Raw genomic sequence first — 11,325 nt, forward strand, 5'->3', positions numbered from 1 at the left:
AGAACAACAGTGCTCTGGGTGAAAGGGACACCCCAGAGGAAGAATGTAGCCAGGTGGCAGAGTGGAGGCCAACTCTCTCCTCCACCCAGAGGATAAACCATTGCCTCTCACCTGGAGGTGGGAAGCCAAGGTAGGAAGGGGAGGGGCTGAGCCTCGATTACCTGGTGCTCCAATTGTAGGCACAAGTGCAGGGAGAAGCAGTTTATCTGAAACATGTTAAATAATTGTACAGGCTTAGCCTGACCATGGTGAGTCTGAGCTAAAGCCCTTGCAGGAAATGCCGACGTTTCCATTGGTTTCACTGGGCTATGGATGAGGCCCAGAATGAGCAGAGTTCCTGCCTGTCAGAGTCCAGACATTTGTAGTCATTGTATTTTCAAAATGTTTCATTCTTTGATATGGCACAATAGGGTTATAGCACAGGTGGGGCCTAACCCAGGCCCACAGATGCATGGAAGCTGTCACTGGGGATCTTTGGGCAGGAGACTGGGGACGCACTTTGTAACACCATTGAAATACACTGCAGGTATTGAAACAAACTAATAATGTCCAGGAAGGAATGTACCAGGGTGACACACTATGACTATGACTATGACCTAACTGGGGGAAGGCATATTTACGGTGTGCACACACAAACACGAATGATAGTATCTGCCATATTTAAAGAGAACAACGGTCTGGTTAGTTCAAAATTCTGTCTCTCGTGGTGATCTATTTTAAATGATGGTTCAGATACAGGCAAAAAACAAACCAAGCACACACCCTAAAAAACCTGGACAACTGTACAGTATTTTTCATCCTGGCCCCAGCAGGTGGTCAGGTTATGCTCTGCAGCATGACATATTACCTCTCCTTTGCCACTCTATTGAGTGCACCTGCTTTCTCATCTAATGTGCAGGGCCAATTGAGTACATATTATGTAGAGCTGTAGTCTGATTGCCTGAACTTAAGAGTTGGAACAGTATTGCCACAGGGTGAAATTCCAACAGCCAGCTAAGCCCTTTTGAGGTGGATATGTTGCGTGCCATGCAGTTTACTATGTTCTGGATCCTTCAGAGGAGACCTTGAAAAGCAAGTGCTGTACAGTCAACAAAGATTGAGCTGAGTTAGATAAAAGTTAGAGTTAGATAAAAACAAGCACCTGGTCAAAAATAAAAATAAGTGGCTGTATACAAATGTGAGCTGCTTAAAAGAAAAAGCGGTGAATTAGACTGCCTTGTAATAGACAAAGCCTTTGATTATATAGGTATGACTGAAAGATGGTATCATGAGGAGCTGATATGTACTCATGTTATGAGTACTGAGATGTAACCTTTTTATGAACACTGTATGTGATCTGGTCAGCAACGGAAAGTTGTGGTATAGTGACTCAGACTATTTTGTATAACTATCACTCTAACTTACTAGAGGGCTGTGAGAAGAGAAAACAGGAAGGCAGTAAAATCAATCTATCTGAGGACACCCCAACACACGCTTGACAGACAATGGGTCAAGCTGTCAGCTTGAAGACTCCTGTCTCTGTCACTAATAAGTAGGGTGACCACCTGTTCCTTATTTTAAGGGACAGTCCCTTATTGCATTGATTTGTCCCTTCCTTAGGGGGACCGCCTGTCCCTTATTTTAAGATGTATTGAAATGTATTAAAATTAGTATGTACTATTTTAAACATTATATTGAAGCTTATGGTAATTGCACTGTATACCTGAGGGCAGTAGAAATGTACACGCGAGAGAAAAATACATGATGTGTTACCTCCATGTTGGACTGAAATTCCATTGGCTGGTGGCCCAGGGATAACACGAGTGAATCATTTGATCGTCAGCTATTCAAATAGAAACCACCCCATTTGGCAAAGAGTTTGGCTGCCCCTGAGAAGAATCAGTCTGCCCAGGATGGATGGTAATCAAGCAACAGATCACCTGGTGAAGGACATTGATCACTGGATGATGAGGCTGAACAGTGTCACCTGAAAAATGGGACAGGAGATTATAAAAGACACGGTCTCTCACCAGCCATTTGGGAGAAGCAACCAGAAGAAGCTTGGGGGGTGGTGAGTGGAAGGGCATGGACTGCAGTGGTCAAAGGGAGAGAGCCTGCATGGGTCTGAAAAGCCATGTGCAGCAAGGGGAACCCAAACTCTGCAGAGGGCTCTGCCCAAGCACCGAGAACTATCTGGAGTGGTGAGGAAGCCGAGGCAGGGAAACGTGTAGAGGTGGGTTTATTAGTTTGTTGACCTCTGTGCTAAGTAAAGAATAATTGTGCTTAGACTCCTGTGCAAAGGTTATTTGTGTGGCTGTCAGCTTTCACTGTTACGTGCTCTGGAGAGTTAAACTGTAAACCCAGAGTGCCCAGGATGGGGAATCCTGAGAAACGGTGTGCTTAAGCTACAGGGGAGTGTGAGGGGTCTTCACTAGTCCCAGGGACTAGACTGTTGGATTCTGGGGGTTCTCAGCACTCAGAAGGGGTTGCTTGGCAGATGATCAGCAGCCTGTGATTGTGCTTCGAGACCCCAGCCAGGGGAAGTACCTGGATTTTGTTCAGACTCAGGAGGCTTACAGCACATGGGGCCCAGTGAGGTGGGCCCCCAACACAACAGCCTTGTAAGCGTCCAGCCAGGGTACTGTGTGTGTGTGTCAATGCCTAAGATCTGATGCCCATCAGACTCTGCAGCAGGAGGGCTGGATGCAGGCCACCAAGAGGTGGGAGGATACCATTAGTGAACCAGACAGGCTCAACTCCCTGGGCAAGGGTGATGCAGGAAAAAAACATTTGTCAACAGATCTTTGAGCCTTTGACCAGTGAAATGTTCATTGATCAAAATCCCCCTCCAAAGAGTGGGAAGCCGGCTTGTCTAGCTGGACGATTCCTTGGGGTTCTGCTGAATCTGCGCTCACCCTGTCTGGGCAAGAGGACACTCCCAGCTGCTGAACAGAAAGCAGCAGCAATGCTGGGGATTCCCGCTCTGGCTGGACAGTCTTGGCAGTTTATTTATTTTGTTCCTGGCTCCCCACCAGGAGCCCGGATGCCCCACCCTAGCCTTGGGCTGCTGGCTCCTCAATCCCCACTGGGAGCATGGTAGCCGCCCGGGCTCTACACTCCCCGCTCCCCACCGGCAGCCATGGGCCACGTGTAATGGAGGCTGGGAGAGGCTAAGCCTCCCAAATACCTCATGCTACTGGGGGGAGGCAGTGGTGGAGCAGCGAGCAGGGGTGAGGCCACACCCAGAAAAGGCAGGGCAGGGGGCACAGGCAGCAGCTTCACCCACCACCCATGAGCAGCTGGGCCCCCAGAGGGGAGTGAGGAACCACATGTTAGCCGGGCTTCTAACAGGGAGCTGGGCGCAGGGAGCACAGGCAGCAGCCCGGCTGGAAGCGGGGACCCAGGCTCTAGATGGAAACCTGCACCCCCAGCTCCCAGCTATGAGTGGCTTTCTTGTCAATTTCACAGCTCCAGCATGGAACCATGAAATTAACAAGAATGACAGCCAACAGCCAATGTAAGTAATCTGCAGTGTCTACACAGACACTGCATCGACCTAACTACACCGACATAAGCCTCTTGTGGCAGTGGAGTTATGATGTCAGTGTAGCAGGGCACTTACATCAGTGGGAGAAGGCTGTAGTATGTACACTGACATTAGGTCGATATAAGCTGCTTTACATCAACCTAACTGTAGTGTAGGCCAGGTCCCAGTATTGCCTCTTGAAGTTGTTCCATTGGGGCTACATGCTTAAAGAGGCATTGGGCCAAAGACAGCGTGTAAGACTGACACTATAATCTAGTGGTTAGGTCCCTGAGATGGGACACCCATGGTCCAATCCCCCCATGCTCCAATGCCTCGTCAATCAGTTATAAAAAGTAGAACAACTTCAACATGAGAGATTGAGGGAACCCACATCAGAATATCTCATTGCCCAATAGTTAGAGTGCTCTCAAAAATTGGGAGATCCTGTGTTCAAATTCTTTCTCTCCCTAAGGCAGAGGTGGGACTTAAACCCAGGTCTTCGACATCCCAGGTGACTGTGCTGCCCACTGGGCTAAAAGTTAGAATGTGGGTAGTTCATGTGCCTCCTGATGGATTTTGAATGGCGCTTAAGCCAGTAGGTGCGCTCTGAGCCAACCTACCAGGTCCAGCAGGCGATGTAAGATGGGAATGTCTATCTTCCCCCAGTTTATGGGCCGCACTGGGGCGTAAGCATCCATCGTGATCCTAGGACTAGAATGACATAGCAGTGAACATGCCTGGAGGCAGACATGTAGGCACCTATGCAACTTTTATCTTGAAAATTTAGGCACCAAATGAGTTTAGGTGCCTAAAGAGTTAGACAGCAAATAAGTTGGAGTTTTGGGGAGCTCAGTGAAGCCTAAAACTGGGACTTAGATGCTTAAATTTGAGATTTAGGTGGCTCAGTCCCTTTGTGGAGCTGGGCCTTACTGCAGATTTAGATATGCAATAGTTCCCTTCAACTTGATTTTCTTCTAAAAAGTGAATCAAAGGCTTGACTAGCAAATAATGATCAGTCTGGAATTTCATTAAAAATGTTAGGTTTCAGAGTAGCAGCCGTGTTAGTCTGTATTCGCAAAAAGAAAAGGAGTACTTGTGGCACCTTAGAGACTAACAAATTTATTTGAGCATAAGCTTTCGTGTTCCGATGAAGTGAGCTGTAGCTCACGAACAACTAACAACAAACAGACCATGATGGAGTTCCTGACATGAAACTTCTAAGCTCTGAACCCACCAAATTTTCCCCTTGGGTGCTCCAGCCCCGGAGCACCCAGGGAGTCGGCATCTAAGGTGCCACTTTTGATGTGATCAGTGTGGGGAGCGGCCGCTCCCCCTGCTCCCTGCCCCAGCTATGTTACCCTGCCTCTAGGAGCCAGAGGGACCTGCTGGATGCTTCCTGGGAGCAGCCCCAGGTAAGCACTGCTGGGCCTCCCCACCTCGCCCCCACTACGGTGGCCCACGAGACCCTCCTGCCCAGTTCTGGGGGCAGTCAGGGGACAGGGGAGGGGGGGGTGGATGAGGCAGGGGTCTGGGGGTGGGTGCGTCAAGGAACGCGGGGGGGGTTGGATTGGGCAGGAGTCCCCAGGCAGTGAGGGTGGGCCACAACCCCCTCGTGGGGTGAGGAGGGAACCGGTTGTTAAGATTTTGGCAGCTTATCACTGGTTATGGACCTACATTAGCAGGATAATAGAAAAGCAGGGATCTTACTTCCTATATGGCTATAAGGCAGGTGAAAAGGGAACCTTGATCTTTGGAAGGATGAGGACAAGGGATAGAGGAGACCTGCTATGTGGTTAGTATGGGATCATGCTATTTGATCCTTGAATGGACTTTTAGATTCATAGATATTAAGGTCAGAAGGGACCATTATGATCATCTAGTCTGATCTCCTGAAGAGTTGCATGTGGCTCCAGAGCCACAGGTTGGCCACCCTGCACTCATCTAAAGGTCACACACATATTTGCTGACAAATTCTGAACATTTTCGGAATCTATTAACTATTGTTTCTGATTTTTCGGTTTGCAGGTTGAACCAAAAAATAAATTATTTACCCAGCTCTAGATGTAAGATGCCTTAAACAAAACCTTTTGAAACCAACCCAAACCAGCAGGGGGCATCATTGAGATTTGCATGCAGGACACAAAGTCTGCTGTCTATACTTCTAATTCCCCTACCTCTCTAGGTGTCATGTAACAAAAATTAGATTCACACTGGTTCTCCCTATATTGGCCTAAACTCTCTACTTCTCCCTTAATTTATCCAGAACCCTAAAAAGGCTAAATCCTCACCTGGAGAACATACAGATCATTGTAGACCTCTGTTTCTGTGAACAGATTTGCACAAAAAGAAAAGTCTTTCACTGTGTCCTAGACTCCAATTCTTCTTGTGTCTCCCATGTGATGTTTACACAAATATACCAATTTATATTTCAAACTTAAGGTGATAACCCTGGTAAATGATGTCCTTTCTCTGACTTGGTTTGAAAAGTAATTGAAAAAAACAATACATACCTCAAAAATACATGGTAATGTTATCTCCACAGAACCTTCAGCTAGTGTATCACGGGTGGTCTGCAATAACACAAGTACGAATTCAAGGATTAAAGACAAGATTAAAACATGGAGTGTAATAAACTTAATGAGAATCAAGATATCTACCTCCTTAAAGTCCTCTGCAGATTCTCCCTCGTTTCTGATCTAAAACTGCTGTGTACTGTTTCTGTGAACTATTAAACGGTTGCTGCATTTCATATTAGAAATAATTCAGAGGAATAATAATTATAACCATCAATTTAGGCCAGAAAACACAATTTTCAGATGAAAATTAAGTAATGTGAAATGAGACCCTGCCAAGCAGCTTTTGGGCAGTAAGCAACAAAGAGCTGCTGTATTGCCTAACTTGTAGGCACCCTGCCACCCAGTGAAATCTGAGTTAGGCACCCACAACTGTGGGTTAGGCACCCAGGCTCCCCATACAATGAATGGGGAGACTTGGGCACATGAGAATGGAATTCATGGAAGCCAGCAAGCCAAGCAGGGAGCTGCTTAAGCTAGTCAGTCGGAAATACTGGGGAGAGGGATGGGGGGGGCTAAGCTCTGTCCCTCAAAAGGAGAGGGGGGGTATACCCAGTGGTTAGCACACTCATCTCATAGGTGAGAGACCCACGTTCAAATCATCACTCTGCCTGACATAGAGCCAAGACTTGAATCCAACTCTCCCAGGTGAGTGCACTAGGCTATAGAGAGACTATAGGAGGGGTTCTCAAACTGGGCATCGGGACCCCTCGGAGGTCACAAGGTTATTACATGGGGGGTTGAGAGCTGTCAGCCTCCACCCCAAACCCCACTTTAACTTCAGCATTTGTAATGGTGTTAAATATGTAAAGAAGTGTTTTTAATTCAAAAGCAGGATGGAGGGGGTCGCACACAGAGGCTTGCTATGTGAAAGGGGTCACCAGTACAGCAGTTTGAGAACCACTGGACTATAGGCTACTGGCTATGATGGGTGTGTGTATGTCTCTCTCTCATCTTCCTTGCCCCTGGTTTTTCAGAGTAGGGTAGGGCAGGACAGGGCAGGGGCTACCAAAGTGGCTGACCTGGCTGTCACCAATCTAACTCTAGGAGAAGATTCAGAGCAGAGAATCCAGAGTGAAGGTAGACATCGAGTGGCCCAGATCCATGCTAGTTAGGTTTCTAAATATCTTTGAGGATCTGGCCATAAGCTCCACCCTGGCTAGCTTCTGTAAGTCCCTTGCTTACATGCCTAACTCTCCCCATAAAATGCACAGGGAACCCAGGCATCTAACTCAGGCCTGTAAGTTCCAGGGTTCAGGTGTTGCACTGTTCAGTACCTCTGTGGATTTAGTTTCCTATCAATCTGGAAATGAAAAGTCATTTTTAGATAGTGTCAGTATCTGGTCATCCAAGCTTAGGAGCCTGAGGCTTAGCAATGCTTTGACAAATGGGAACTTCTTGGCTAGTTCTTCAAAGTGTTTCTCCTTTCTGACCTGCACGCTGGGTTCACCATGAGGCAGATGCTCTTCGTCTAAGACAGTGGTTCTCAACTCTGGGCCGGTTTGTTTACCTGCCGCGTCTGCAGGTTTGGCTGACTACGGCTCCCACTGGCCGCGGTTCGCTGCTCCAGGCCAATGGGGGCTGTGGGAAGCGGCGTGGGCCGAGGGATGTGCTGGCTGCCCTTCCTGCAGCCCCCATTGGCCTGGAGTGGCGAACTGCGGCCAGTGGGAGCCATAGTCAGCCAAACCTGCAGATGCGGCAGGTAAACAAACCGGCATGCCAGGGGCTTACCCTGAACAAGCGGTGGACCAGAGTTGAGAACCACTGATCTAAGAGCTCATTTCTTCTAGGCCTTCTGACATCGAGCAGTAGCGGTGGTTGCATCATCTGAGAATGATTCACATTGGTTATCATTGACATTGGTGGCAGCTGAGTCCCTGGCATCTCACAGACTCTCCCAGCTGTCATCATGACGACGGGCACATCAATTATGTTAATTTAGAAGCCACTTCTGAACGTCAGGTTGCTCCACTCACACACTTCCTATGAATGCTTTAGAGCAGTGGTTTTCAAACTGCGGGTCGCAACTCAGTACTGGGTTGCAGAACGTAAGGCACTGGGTCCCGGGTGCTCTGGTCAGCACCGCCGACAGGGCCATTAAAGGTCCCATTGGCAGTGCTGCCTGGCTAAGGCAGGCTAGTCTTTAGCTGTTCTTAAGAATGGTCATACTGGGTCAGAACAAAGGTCCATCCAGCCCAGTATCCTGTCTTCCGACAGTGGCCGCCAGGTGCCCCAGAGGGAATGAACCTAACAGGTAATGATCTAGTGATCTCTCCCCTGCCATCCATCTCCACACTCTGACAAACAGAGGCTAGGGACACCATTCCTTACCCATCCTGGCTAATAGCCATTAACGGACTTAACTTCCATGAATTTATCCAGTTCTCTTTTAAACCCTGTTATAGTCTTAGCCTTCACAACCTCCTCATGCAAGGAGTTCCACAGGTTGACTGTGCACTGAGTGAAGAACTTCCTTTTATTTGTTTTAAACCTGCTACCCATTAATTTTATTTGGTGGCCCCTAGTTCTTATATTATGGGAACAAGTAAACAACTTTTCCTTATTCATTTTCTCCAACAGCAGCAGCCGGTCCCGCTCCAAGGTGGGGGGGGCACAAGGCTCCACGCATTGCCCCCGCCCCAAGCATCGGCTCCATATTCCCATTGGCCAGTTCCCATCCAATGGGCGCTGGGGGAGGGGAGGGAGGGCAGTGCCTGCGGGTGAGAGCCATGTGGAGCTACTTGCGCGTCTCTGCCTAGGAGCCAGACCCACTGCTGGCCGCTTCTGGGGCGCAGCGCAGTCCCTGGTGCCAGGACAGGTAGGAAGCCTGCCTCTACACCCCGGCTGCACCACTGACTGGGAGCTGCCCGAGGTAAGCCTGCTCCCCAATCCCCTGCCTCAACCCAGAGCCCCTTCCTGCACCCCAAACCCCTCATCCCTGGCCCCACCCCAGAGCCTGCACCCCCAGTCCAGAGCCCTGACCCCCTCCTGCACCCCAATCCTCTGCCCCAGCCCTGAGCCCCTCCCACACCCCTCATCCCTGGCCCCACCCCAGAGCCTGCACCCCCAGCCCAGAGCCCTGACCCCCTCCTGCACCCCAACCCTCTGACCCAGCCCTGAGCCCCTCCCACACCCCAAACCCCTCATCCCTGGCCCCACCCCAGAGCCCTGACCCCCTCCTGCACCCCAACCCTCTGCCCCAGCCCTGAGTCCCTCCCACACCCCAAACCCCTCATCCCCAGCACTGTTGGGTCACAGGCATCAATAATTTTCTTCAGCTGGGTTGCCAGAAAAAAAAAAGTTTTAAACCCACTGCTTTAGAGCCTTCCAACACACTGCTTTTCCTTCCACTGCAACCTACCTCCCTGCCATGCCCTAGGCACTCCTCCAAGCCTCCCCTTTTTGCACCTACGTTCATACTTACGATTCTGGCATTGAGATAGTGACTGCCATTTGCAAAAAGAAAAGGAGTACTTGTGGCACCTTAGCGACTAACAAATTTATTTGAGCATAAGCTTTCATGAGCTATAGCTCACTTCATCGGATGCAAATATCCTTTTCTTTTTGCAAATACAGACTAACACGGCTGCTACTCTGAAACCTGACTGCCATTTGCTGGGGAAGCCCACATGGGGGACTGGAGTTGTGGGGGAATAAATATACACTAAAGAAGTTGCACTAAAGGTGGGTGCCTCACAAAAAAGGTATGCACAGGAAGAGTAGAATAATCAGGAAGCAGGAGTTTCTTGGAGAAACGTGTTTCTACAGCAGCACCTCTGGCGAACCAGATCATAACTAGCTTTCCGTCTTACTTCTCTATAAAGGCATGATGGATCAGGCCAGCTCATGCATGTTTCATTTAGTAATTGAGGGCAGAAGTTACAACTGTAGCAAACAACCTGACTGGCCAAACCTCCATTCACTCATTATTTTCAGTTTCAATTTACGCTTTCTTCTTCCTAGAACACTCTGCCCCATGGTCACTGACACCTTGATCTCTGCCCAGGAAAAGGGGCACCCCCAAGCAGCTGCCACAACAAATAAACTCTACCTGCCAGGTTGTGAACCAGACTCTCCACCTGCACAGTGAAAAATTTCAAGCTGAGGCTTCCAGCCTTGGCCCGAGCTGCGGGAATCTCTGCACCTACTTCAGCTCCTTTATGGAGAAGTTGGGGGAGCTAGTGCATGCATCTTATCCTAAGATCCTCAGAAGGCAATATAAAAGTATTCATATTTTTAATCTTCTAGCAATGAGCTAGGTACTACTGTAAATACAGCTACTTCTAAAGAAACCAAGCACACTGTAATAAAGAGTGCAATAGCATGCCAGGAATTTAAAGCATTAACAAGGAAGATGAAATTGCAGCTTTATCTGTGGTACACTTTTTTTTTTTTTTTTTAAAGATATGAACATTTTTTAAACTAAACAAGAATTAATGGCAAGACAGGCAGCTGTAAATTTACAAGCTTATGAATACAGATTGGTGGTTACATCTTATTCAATCATGAGAGCAACACCGCACTGGTTTTATGCTACTAGAAGAATCCAGAGACTTGCCGTGTCTTACATTTCTCATTTGAAAACTCTGCAAGCTGCTACAAGGTTACATCTGCTCAGAAGTAGTTCAGATAGATGCCAAAGTGCTTTTGAAAATCCCACCAGACACCTAAATAGCTTTCAAAAATCCAGCACTGAACTTAGTCTCCTGGGTCCAAGTCCTGCCTTAATCACAAGCCCGGTATCCAAATTCAAGCACCGAGAGACTCAAATAACCTCAAATAAATTCTTAATGGAAATATTTGTTTTTCATGCTACAGGTGGTCATGGCATTTTGGTTTATCTTAACATTCTTCGTGAATGCTTTCACCTGGTAGAAGAATTTAGTCCAAAGGCAAATTGATTTGTGATAGACTGACAGATTCACATGAACGTACCACATCACCTTGTTCTAAAAATTATCTTCTTTTGGTCTGAATCTGGTCTAAAAGAAGTGAGAGTTGATCGGATTTAGAAAACCTGAATCAGTTGAAGGCAGATCACCGATTTTTCAAACTTTAGTCAACAGGGTTTTTGCAACGCTCCTCACAGTGCTAGCAGCTTTCCCCTTCCCTTTCTAGGGTGATATTTACATGGTATTGACTCACTTTGTTAAACAAAACAAGCTCGGTTGCATGGTCTGTTTTCAGTGCCCTCAAATTTACATACGGAGCGCTAATCCCTGTTGGCAGTCGTTTCACTCATGAGAC

The sequence above is a fragment of the Dermochelys coriacea genome, chromosome 1, assembly GCF_009764565.3.
Source record: "Dermochelys coriacea isolate rDerCor1 chromosome 1, rDerCor1.pri.v4, whole genome shotgun sequence".
Classification (NCBI taxonomy): Eukaryota; Metazoa; Chordata; order Testudines; family Dermochelyidae; genus Dermochelys; species Dermochelys coriacea.